The sequence below is a fragment of the Glycine max genome, chromosome 5 (assembly GCF_000004515.6).
Source record: "Glycine max cultivar Williams 82 chromosome 5, Glycine_max_v4.0, whole genome shotgun sequence".
Taxonomy (NCBI): domain Eukaryota; kingdom Viridiplantae; phylum Streptophyta; class Magnoliopsida; order Fabales; family Fabaceae; genus Glycine; species Glycine max.
In genome coordinates, this window is record NC_038241.2 from 24,253,190 (window position 1) to 24,266,290 (window position 13,101).

A 13,101-nucleotide genomic window follows, 5' to 3' on the forward strand; every position below is an offset into this window, starting at 1 on the left:
CTTAAACACTCTTTGAGCCTCTCTAATCCTTTCTTTCATAGCCCTCTTACCCCTGACCAAATTACAAGCCCAATCAATCCCATGTGGATCAAGGAATGACTAATTTTGCTTTCAAGTTGGGATTCTGGAATGAAACCCGCACACGGTTGTGATTGTTGAATATATATATATATATATATATATATATATATATATATATAAGAGAGAGAATCCTCGAGGTTTTGCACTTGCACATTGTCACAACCTACCCTTTTACGGGCGAGCGAGGCGAGACTTACGGGTGCGTCTTCCAAATGAGGAAAATGCGCGGAGTCGCCACCAACGTTTATTTGTGGAAAACATTGGAAAAACCAAAGGAAACCGGTCATGAAGAATATTCTAGATTCGGGAGTCGTATTTACGTTTGAGGAAGGTATTAGCACCTCTCACGTTTGTCCCAAAGGACAATAACCTTAGATTAGGATTGTGTGAAATTATGTATTTAAACCTTTTATTTCTTTTTTATTTTTGAGGTCGACAAAAGCGGGGCTCTTGCTCCTACGTATCCTCCATCAAAGAGGAAATCAGACCTACATAGTTCTTTCTTAAGGGTGAATCAAGCAATTCTTTTTACTTGGAAGGTGGTCCTTTTAAGGCGTTGGACATTAAAATGATCCATTTTACTTGGTGAGAAAAACTGAGGTATCGAACCTTAAAATCCTTTTTAGTGATTTTTGCGGACGAGCTTGACTTTGCGAGTTGATTTTAGCCTTAGTTTCACTTTAGTTATTAGTCAATTCAATTAAGAAAGAGAAATCCCAAAGAGAAACATCCGATTGATTTTTTTTTGCTTTATTTTACTAAAGATATTTTTGATTATTATATTATTATTTTACCTCTTTTTGGTTTCCAACGTGGTTACGGCATGACCGAACGGTCGGATTTCATTTTAACAGAAATTAACGGATATTACAAATCAAATAATCGGTGGAAATTTATTTTATTTTTTGATTAGGCGAGAAAATGACTTAAGTAAATGACTGAAGCACGTCAAAAGGGGGTACAGAAAGTAAATGAAACAAGAATAAAAGTGCGCGAAACAAATGGGGACCACCAAGGGTACATAGAATGAATTGAAAAGTTCGATTTCGGGAACTTACCGGTTGAAGACCGAAGAACGATGAAGAACGGTTTCGCGAAATCACCCACGGAAACATTATGGAAGCGCCTCGGCTTGGATTTTCTTCACGAAAACAATTTTCCTCACTAATTCTAAGGGATTACGAAATGCCAAGAAGGATGAACCCTTTTCTTCTTCACTCCTCCCTCTATTTATAGGAAAATAGGGGAGGAGCTTGCCGCCCAGCTCACCCAGGCGAGCCAGGTTGCTTCCTCCAGAAGCAACCGCCTTCTGGAGGAAGAATTTGGAAGGCCCAAGTGGGCCTGGTTGCTATTTGCACTACTTTTTTACTAAATACACCCCCTTTGCTTTTTTTGGTGATTCTTTTTTCGTAACGTTACGAAACCCTATGAATTTTGTAACGATACTTGTTTTCTTTCCGTAAGGTTACGGAACCTTACGGGTCATGTAATTACTCCTTTTTTAGCTTTCAGAACGTTACAGAAACTCATGGATTACGTAACAATACTTCCTTTTGATTTTCGGCATGTTACGGAATTTTACGGATTGTGTAACAATGCTTCCTTTTGACTTCTAGCATGTCTCGGAACTTCACGTATTGTACAACAAAGGGTGCCAAGTACCTCAAAGCGGTCAACCAAAGGTTGCATGCCATCAAACAATAGTCCCTGGACGAAATTAGGGTATGACAGTTGCCCCTCTTTACTTACCTTTTATTAGAGATAAGAGGAAAGCAAAGATAAAATATTGATTTCGTCCGTCTTCTCCTTCTTCTTTCTCTGCACAACACAAAACAAACACAAACAACAAAAAACACCAATAACATAATATACACATATACACATGTTTGGCGAAGGAACCGATTGGGAAAATAACAAAAAACCATATTTCCCAGTCACTAGAGGCTCCGTGTTTGATAATGGAGGACGCATGAACAGCGCTAGGCAATCAATTCATGGGGCTCCGAATAGGATGGTGGAGGATACACGAATAGTGCTAGGCAATCAATTCATGTAACTCCGGACTCGATGGTGGAGGAAGCATGAATGATAAGCAATTCATGGGGGTCCATATAAGATTTGAGGGTGGAGGATAGACGAACAGCGCTAGGCAGTCAATTCGTGGGGATCCAGACTCGATGGTGGAGGATGCATGAATGATAAGCAATTCATGGGGCTCCGGATAAAATTTGAGGGTGGAGGATAGACGAACAACGCTAGGCAATCAATTCGTGGGGCTCCAGACTCGATCGCGGAGGATGCATGAATGAAAAGCAATTCATGGGGCTCCGAATAAGATTTGAGGGTGGAGGATAGACGAACAGCGCTAGGCAATCAATTTGTGGGGCTCCAAACTCGATGGTGGAGGATGCATGAATGACAATCAATTCATGGGGCTCCGAATAAGATTTGAGGTGGAGGATAGACGAACAGGGCTAGGCAATCAATTCGTGGGGCTCCAGACTCGATGGTGGAGGATGCATGAATGACAATCAATTCATGGGGCTCTAGATAAGATTTGAGGGTGGAGGATAGACGAACAGCGCTAGGCAATCAATTCGTGGGGCTCCAGACTCGATGGTGGAGGATGCATGAATGTCAATCAATTCATGGGGCTCCAGACTCGATGGTGGAGGATGCATGAATGACAATCAATTCATGGGGCTCCAGACTCGATGGTGGAGGATGCATGAAGGATAAGCAATTCATGGGGCTTCGGATAAAATTTGAGGGTAGAGGATAGACAAACAGTGCTAGGCAATCAATTCGTGGGGTTCTAGACTCGATGGTGGAGGATGCATGAATGATGAGCAATTCATGGGGCTCCTGATAAGATTTGAGGGTGGAGGATAGACGAACAGCGCTAGGCAATCAATTCGTGGGGCTCGAGACTCGATGGTTGAGGATGCATGAATGATAAGCAATTCATGGGGCTCCGGATAAAATTTGAGGGTGGAGGATAGACGAACAGCGCTAGGCAATCAATTGGTGGGGCTCCAGACTCGATGGTGGAGGATGCATGAATGATAAGCAATTCATGGGGCTCCGGATAAGATTTGAGGGTGGAGGATAGACGAAAAGCACTAGGCAATCAATTCGTGGGGCTCCAGACTCGATGGTGGAGGATGCATGAATGATAAGCAATTCATGGGGCTCCGGATAAAATTTGAGGGTGGAATCGAATGGTCCACCGGGTTCTTTCACCTAAAAGGCGAACATGTTTTAGTAAGGCAAAATAAATCATTCACGAGAGCACCACATTTTAGAGAAACAATATACTCATGCCAAAAGTAATTTTCCTTGTAACCGAAAATGAAGGGCAGGATGTCAACATTTAGTTTTTAAATGAACATTCAGGGGAAACGTCGGGTCAGACTGAAACTAGGAATAAAATCACTCATAGTGTATAAAAACTCACACAGGTAAGTGTTTTACCCTAATTCCAAACCGTAGTTGCACCATGACTTTATTTTGCACATGATTTCCTATCGAACCAAAAGATCACACGCACGATCACGGATCAATAGGATTTTCTCGAGGGTAGTGTTTTTTGGAGAGGAAGCTGGGTGTTTCGGTCTTTTCCTCTTTGTGTATGTGGGGCGGGATATCGCCAGTCGAGAGCGACTTTGAATGGCAATCCCAAAGGAAAAACTACCTCAAAAAATGGGTTTTCCTTTGCCGGCAGTCACTTACCCTGCCGAAAAATTCATCTGGTCAGAAGATCTTCTATTCTTTTTCCTAGTTTCCTGTATTGATCGGGAATCATTCTATTTTTCCTTCGATCTTTTTCCTTTTACTTTCATCCAATCTTCGATCGGGAATCCTTCTTTTCCTTTTATTTTCTTTCTTTTCATTTCCTCCTTTCCGATCTTTGATTGGGAATTCAGATATTTAGCATTCGTTATTCGCTCTCCCTTGAGGAGATTCTACTGTCCTTTTCTTTGGGGGAAAGGATGAGGATTCTTTTCATGAGTCAAGGTTCAAAGCAGCTTAAGGTTATGTCTCAACATGGTCTTTTCATCGCGTGAACCCGATTTTGATATTTGGGGCAAAACAAATTCATGTGCCAGGGTGTCAGTTTTGGGTTAAACTTCCATATTATTTCCACGAGGCACGCGTAACATTGATGATTTGGGAACAACGTGCAAAATTAGTCACGGCTACAACTAGGTGGGTACTCAAGTATCCAGTTTATGGCATTGTGATACTAAGGCTTGGGATTTACACAAGTAGACCTAATGTTTCCAAATTATGTTCTTTCATTGGTTCAACGAATCCATCCATTCTCATCTCGGTTATTCTGGAAAATAAACTCTTAGCGTCAGTCCCTTGTTTCCAAAAGATATGTTTGCTCTCTACGAATGATTTATGCTTCCTAGGACCATAACATGCCGACCTTCGAGGTCTTTCTTTCTTTTTTCTTTTTGTTTCATTTTTTTATGTTCGCAAAAACTATACATCCATCGCCATCTATGAGAAAGCTTTTCTTTGTACACCTACATTCCTATACATGATGAACTTTTTCTGTATACACACGCATTAAAACTCTTTCTCTTTATATCAAACACGGTCTATATACAAACTCTATTCCTGTTCAAAGATTTCTTTTTTCGTTTTTTCAACATACACTCGTGGTTTATACAAAAATTTCTTTATATACCCTCGGTGCTCACACACAAGAATTTCTTTTCACACATTATTTACACGCGCACAAAATCTTTTCATACACTTTTTATATATATAAAAAACTCTTTTTTCCTTTTCTTTATATATAGACACGACATTTGTTCACAACGCCTCTTTCTTTTTTCTATTCTTGGTGTTATCATGATTTTTGTTCGTTTTATTTTTAGGACGACGTTCCTAAAGGAAAACTCTACAAGGTTCTAGAATTTCAACAAACATTATCGACAATAACGAAGTAAGCACTAACGCAACAATCCAAACAAAATGTATGCACAAAATAAAAGATAATCGAAAAAACAAAATAAACGTTAGTCCCTCAAGTTATAAAAATAAAATGATATGTAATGGATAAAAGAGGAAACATAAAAGAAAATATGAATCTGGGGGTCCTCTGGTCATGTGGCTCTGCTCCCTCCCAAGAAATCGAGTAGATCTGTCGTCTCCTCATCCATACGGGCCTTCTCCGTGGCGCCGGGAGCCTCTGTGGGCGCCTCCCCTGCCTGGGCCTCAGGCCAATCTCCGGGCCATGCAACCTTAGCCCTAAACTGATCTGGAGTAGGGCACGCAAAAGGAGCGAAACCCTGTCTCTGCAGACTGAGGCTGAGCTGGTAGAGACACTCATGGGTCTGCACCTGCCCCCTGTGGTTGGCCGCCTGCTGGCGAACCAAGTGCTGTAAATACTGCTCCATGCCAAATGACCCAGCTGGATCAGCCTGATGAGGTGGTGGCAGTGCGTTTGGGGCCTACGGTGCGTCACCATGTGCCTGTCTAGGCGTGCAATACTTCTCAATGAAGGCCCAGGTGATCGACGGTCGAATCACCTTACTAGGTGTGACGGGAACCCCGAACGACTGGCAGAGACTCGTGATCAATGCTGGAAAACCCAGGGCCCTGTTAGACTTATCTGGGTCTAAAGGGTGTCTGGTAGGTGGCATACCTGCAAATAAATAAATGGTGTCAGGGATCAACTCAGCCACATGGACGCTCATCCGTGTCAGGATGGCATACACCAGCTGACACTTCGGCAGAGGGAGGTCGAAGTTATGATCGTTGGGCAAGACTTTGCTGAGCAGCAACGTCATCCACATCTGAGTCAAGGTGGTCATGCTGGTGCGCATGATCCGCACCCGTCTCCCGGCAGCGGTCCGGGCAAAATCCTGACCCGGTATGCATAACAGCTGGGCTATGGCCTCCTCGTCAAATCCATCGGCCCGGTTCCTTCTCTGACTATACTCGCACTCCTGGCCCTCCTCTAACACTAGCGGGTCTCCCAGGAACTGGCTGAGGGCGTCTGCATCAAAAGGAATCCACTAGCCCCTTACCCATGACCGCATGTCCCGCACGCTCTTCTTCGTGGGCCAAGCATTGGCATAAAATTCCAGGACTATCTCTGGCTCAAACTTAGCCATGGGGGTGACCAGCGATGTCCAACCCTGGCGAGCTATGTCTTCCTGAAAGTTGGTGTACTCATCGTCCCTGAGCTGGACGCGTCTCTCTCGGTGGAACGACCATCCTTTGATGGCCTCGAAACGCTGCTAGTGCTCAGCACTCCAGAAACGATGGTTGTCAAACTCGAGGGCGGCACTGGTCCCTTCAGCCGCGGCGTCCTTCCTAGATCTCTTTGCAGAAAGCTTTCTCGGAGCCATTTCTTACGAGGACAAACATTTGGAAAGTTTAGTTTACAAGGAAATGCTACCTTAAAGAAAAAATGGTATGCTAATCTTTTCGATTTAGAACAAACTTGTGCACACATTTCCTTAAAAAGAACATTTACCAACATGCATATGCGTAAAATATCCTACTATTTATATCAACATACAAGGATATTCAAAACATTCTAGTTACCACACACATATATTTTTTGGAAAGAATACATATACGCATGCTCAAGGTATTGTGTCAAAATCACACATGTTCATATCCTAAGTATTTTGCTACCACAAACTACCTATGCACATTTGAAGTATTTTATTAACATACAAATTTTTGTTGTTTCATTCACATTTATTTATACATATACGCACATTGGAGAGCCAATCTCACGTCACGCACACACTTGCATTTGAAAAGGAGCTTTGATGCCATCTATCTACACTTGAGGGGTAACTCCACATCATATATTCATTTCGGGGAGCATTCAAACGTGCATACATTCATAAAGCGCTTGACCACCTATTCAACATATACACGTCTTATTTGAAGGGTCCTTTCTCTAGCTACCTATCCTATACATATTTTGAAAGGCATTTTTACGCTACCTATCCACATGTTTTGAAAGGCATTTTTACGCTACCTATTCTACATATACAGATTTTTGAAATGCATTATTTGCTATACATTCACACTTTGCAAGGTATTTTTATGCCATATATTCACACACTTTGCAAGGCATTTCCATGCTATATATATTCACATATATACATACCATTGAAAGGTATTTTCCATGCTACCTAGGTGCAAGGTATTCCTCATGGGGCAGCCAAATTTAAATTCTAATAAAAACCTCTCAAACATGTCCAAATATTCATGCCTTTTTACATTCAAAACCAAAACTTAGATTCCTAGGCGTAAGTCATGCTTCCTTGTATTGAAATTAAAAGCATGGGTTCCTAGGCTTAGAATCACATTTGGGCACTCATTTTAAATCCTTCTTGTTGTTCCTATACATATAAAACAGTCCCACAATCCCAAGCTTACAAAACCATGCCCATATGTCATTGAGGCATTTCACCGAGCACTTGGTGGGCGCATGTTTAGGCATGAATAGCAAAAGAATGGGTGCAATGTGGCATGCCCCAGTACTCCAAAATGCAACATAGGCCTAGGGCCATCCCATACAACCCCCTAACTCACACCAATCAAGCATGAAACAAAGCCAAAATTCCCCCATAGACTTGGGCATATTCACACAATTTAGAGCACCAAAAGAAGACCAAGATACATCAATGGAAAACTAGAAAGCTCAAGAATGAGATACTTACTTGATGGAGTGAGTAGCAACACTAAGAATGGAAGCAAAAGCGCAAAAATAGTGGCCTAGGGGTGAAAATCCTCAATTCCCGTGGTGTTGGCATTTTTTGGGTGAGGGGGGAAGTTTTTGAGTGCAAAAATCTTCCCCCTCCCCCTTTTTAAACATTTTATCGTGCAGGGGTTGCTCGCCCAGGCGAGCTCAGCTCGCCCAGGCGAGCTAACTTGCCATTTTTTTTTAGGGAAGACATAAGCATGACCCTTTACGGGTCAGCATTCGCTTACTCGAACCCACTCAAGGTAGATTAGGCATCCATTATTTATTTTACGAACAATAGTAATAATTACTACGAATTTAAAGAATACTAGGCTGCCTTGCAGTGGCGTTTTCCGCTTGTCCCGGGCTAGGCAAAGGATGACGACCTATTGGTCGTGACCCTAGCCTCTCCTTGCGTCCGTCTATAAGTAACTGAAAGTAAGAAACAACACGGCGTGGTAAATCATGACCGCGTCGTCGTCTTACTCTGATTAGTTTCTGCCTTTGACCTTGTCTCGACCTCTGACCGTTGTCAAAGATGACTCTACCCCTGTTATCACAAAATATGTATGCGTATGCGTATGCATGAATGTTTCCAAATGCAATAATCTTCTTAGTGAAAGCTGGTTAGGTTCAGTTTTAATTAAGCACTTGGGGCACCCCATGAACTGAGTGAAAGGGCTCAGGTTATTACAAATTGCACATGGTTTAAAACCAAAGTGAGGACTGAAGCCTCAGACCCATATTCTCTTCTTTTAAGGAATTGTGGCGAGACAATTACAGCGGACAGGAATCCCTGGAGGAAACCAAAAAGAACACACAAACACAAAAATAAAAAGAGCATGCAGCGGTTTCCTCAATTGCCCAAGATTTCAAGCGTAATATCGCTTAACAACATCGGAGTTCACGGGCAAGGGTAGCTCCTCGCCATCCATGTTGGTGAGCAGCAGAGCCCCCCCAGAAAAAGCCTTTTTCACAACGAAAGGTCCTTCGTAATTTGGGGCCCACTTCCCTCGATTATCTTTAACAGCGTGGGATATCTTTTTCATGACAAGGTCCCCCTGATTGAACTTGCACGGGCGTACCTTCTTGTCGAACGCGTTCTTTATCCTTTGTTGATACAGGCGCCCATGGCTCATGGCCATCAAACGCTTATCTTCAATAAGATTGAGTTGGTCGTAGCATGTTTGAGCCCACTTTGACTCTTCTAGGCCCGATTTCGCTAATATCTTATGGGAAGGGACCTCTACCTCAAATGGGAGTACCGCTTCCATCCTATAAACCAAAGAATATGGCATTGCCCCAGTAGAAGTTCGTACCAAGGTTCGATATCCATGCAGGGCAAAAGGCAACATCTCATGCCAATCTTTGTATGACACTGTCATCTTCTGAATAATCTTCTTAATGTTTTTATTTGCAGCCTCCACAGCCCCGTTCATCTTTGGCCGATAGGGGGTGGAGTTATGATGCTGGATCTTGAAATTCCCGCACATTTCCTGCATCATTTTGTTGTTCAGATTGGTGCCATTGTCAGTAATGATCTTCCTAGGGAGTTCGTATCGACAAATCAGTTCCTTCTTTATGAATCTGACCACCACACTCCTCGTGACATTGGTATAAGAAGCCGCTTCGACCCATTTGGTGAAATAATCTATCGCCACGAGAATGAAGCGATGACCGTTCGAAGCTTTGGGTTTGATGGCCCCAATGACATCTATCCCCCACATGGAAAAAGGCCAAGGGGCAGACATGACATTCAGAGGGTGTGGCGGAACATTGACATTGTCCGCGTACGCTTGACATTTATGGCATTTCCTCACATGGGCGCAACAATCGCTTTCCATAGTGAGCCAGTAATAACCTGCTCTAAGGATCTTCCTGGCCATAGCATGCCCATTGGCATTTGTCCCAAATGAACCCCCGTGGATTTCCTCAATCATGTAGTTCGCCTCTTTGGCATCTATGCATCGCATGAGGGTCATGTCGTGGTTTCGTTTGTACAGGATGGTACCACTCACAAAGAAACCAGTAGCCAATCTCCTTAATGTTCTTTTGCCATTGTCGGAAATCCCTGGTGGATATTCTTTGTTCTTGACATATTGTTTGATGTCGAAATACCACGGTTTCCTATCTTGCTCTTCCTCTATCGTACAACAATGTGTCGGCTTTCCCCGAGATCTGAATTCAATGTACGACATATCCCCGTGTGGGGCAAGTTGAAACATGGGTGCCAAGATGGCCAATGCATCGGCCATTTGGTTTTCTTCCCGAGGTATGTGGTGGAAAGAAATGTCATCAAAGAATTCGGCTAACTTCAAGATATGAGTTTGATAGAGTATCAACTTTGGATCCCTAGTTTCCCATTCTCCTCTTAACTGGCGTATTACCAAAGCCGAGTCTCCATACACTTTGAGTAGCTTCACGTCAAAATCAATGGCCGCTTGAATCCCAAGGGCGCACGCTTCATATTCGGCCATATTGTTGGTACAATCGAAACCTAGCCGTGTGTCGCAACCTACCCTTCGGCGGGAGGGCGACGCGTGACTCGTGGGATGCGTGTTCCACGAAAGGAATACGCGCGGAGTCGCCACCAACGTTTATTTGAGGAAAACGTCGGAAAAACTGGAAAAGACGCGATCTACGAACTTTTAAGTGAAAGGTTCGGGAGTTGTATTTACGCGCGGGGAAGGTATTAGCACCCCACACGTCCGTCACAAGAGACGGCAGCCTTTAATCGAATGTGCAAACATGACTTTGATTTTTACGTTCCCTTTTATGTCCTTATATCCTTTATACCCTTTTTATATTTTTTCTCTTTTTGTGGTCGACAAGGGTGTTTCCCTTTGCTCCTACGTATTCCTCAATTGGGATGAGAAAATCAGACCTACGTAGTTCTTTCGGAACAAAGTGTTTGGTTAAGTTGTTTTTTTCTTTTTTGTAAAATATGTTTTTATTGAACAAAAGGTCATTTAAGGTGTTGGACCATTAAACGGTCTTTTGATTTTGAAAGATGAGAAACGTTAAGGCGTTGGACCATTAACGATCTCTTGTGTTTTTTGAAAGGAGAGAAACGTTAAGGCATTGGACCATTAACGATCTCTTGGGGTGGTCGACAAAAGCGGGGCTTTTGCTCCTACGTATCCTCAATTGCGATGAGGAAATCAGACCTACGTAGTTCTTGCAAAAGCGGTAAAGTCACATGTTGATTTTATGCTTTTGAACGGTCCATGTTAACCGATAAAAGCAAAGAGGATCGTTTAAGGCGTTGGACCTTAAAACGGTTTTTAGTGATTTTTCAGAAAAAAACTTGATTTGTGAGTTGATTTTAGTCTTAGTTTCACTTTGGTTATTAATCAATTCATTCAAGGAAACTTCCAAAGAAAAACGTCCGATTGATTTTTTTTATTATTTTATTCAAAGATATTTTGATTATTTTATTATTTTTTACTTTTTTTGGTTTAACCGAGGTTATAGCGTGAACGATCGGTTAGATTTCGTTTTAACAGTGATTAAACGAGATTACAACACAAATGATCGGTTGAAATTCATTTTATCATTTATTAGACGAGAAAACGGCTTAAATAAATGGTTAAAGCACGTTAAAAACGAAAGAAAAGAAAACTGAAAGTAAACGAAATTAAAGTGAAAGTACACAAAACAAGAAATGAATTGAAAGTCTCGGATTCGAAAACTTACCCGTTGAAGAACGAAGAACGAACGAAGAACGGATGAAGAACGGTGAAGAACGACGAAGAACGATGAAGAATTTCCACAGAATCGCTTACGGAAGCGTTACAGAAGCACTTCGACTCGATTTTTCTTCACGAAAACGTGTTTTTGCCCAAAATAGCCGAAACGCATATCCAAAGGGGTCTTGAACATTTTGAAACAGCTCCCCCCTCCCCTATTTATAGAAAAAAAGGGAGGTGCTTGCCGCCCAAAGACTTAATGAAGAAGATTTCTAAGCGCACCCGAATTACTAAGTTCACCCCCCTTTTCGTATTTTACGGAAAAGTTACGGAAGCCTTACGGAACTGTTTTCGAATTTGATTTTCATCTTTTTTCTCTTCCCTTTCACCAATGTTAAGTGGAATATGCTTACCCAAGGTTTTCGGAAATTTTACGGAAGTATTACGGAAGCCGCGGAAGCCCCGAAAACCATTTTTCAAAAACGTGGAGGAGCTTGCCGCCCAGTTGCTTCCTCCTTAAGCAACCCAACTTCCAAAATGTTCTAGAAGGGCCTAGATTTGAATTGCTATTTACACCCCTATCTTGATAAGTTCACCCCCCTTACCTTTTTTGGTGATTCTTTTTTCGTAAAGTTACGGAAACTTACGAATCTCGTAACGATACTTGTTTTCTTTCCGTAATGTTACGGAACCTTGCGGATTACATAATCATCCCCTTTTTGACTTACGGAATGTTACAGAATCTCACTTAATTATGCAACGATGCTTCCATTTTATTTCCGGTGTGTCACGGAAACTTACGGATTGTGCATCAATATTTTTTTGGTTTTTCGGCATGTCCTGGAATTTCACAAATTGCCCAATGATGGATGCCAAGCACCTCACAAGGACCAAAGAAAGGTCGCATGTCATCAAGCAAAGGTCCCCGGACGAAATTAGGGTATGACACCGTGAAAGGAATACACTGATCATCTGGGGATACAAGGACTGCCCCTACTCCATGGTCCAAAGTATTAGATGCCCCATCGAAACAAACAATCCATTTGTCTATATCCTCGTGCATCCGCTTCTCTTCGAATAGGGCCATGATGTCTTCATCCGGGAACTCAGGGTGCATCGGCCGATAATCTTGGAGGGGTTGTTGGGCCAAATAATCTGCCAAGGCGCTTCCCTTTATCGCCTTTTGGGTGACGTACACAATATCGAATTCAGATAGTAGTACCTGCCACCTAGCAATTCGTCTCGCGAGGGCCGGCTTCTCAAGGATGTATTTCACGGGATCCATTTTGGAAATAAGCCACGTGGTATGACGGAGCATGTGCTGCCTAAGACGATGTGACGCCCATACCAAGGCACAGCACATCCTTTCCAACATTGAGTAATTCATCTCACAGGCAGTAAACTTCTTGCTTAAATAGTAAATGGCTTGTTCTTTTTTCCCAAAGTCGTCGTGCTGACCCAACACGCACCCCATAGACTCGTCTAACACAGTCATGTACAGGAAAAGAGGTCTTCCTATTACAGGTGGCATGAGCACCGGGGGATTCGCGAGGCTCTGTTTGATTTTTTCGAAGGCCTCTTGGCAGTCACTGTTCCACAGGA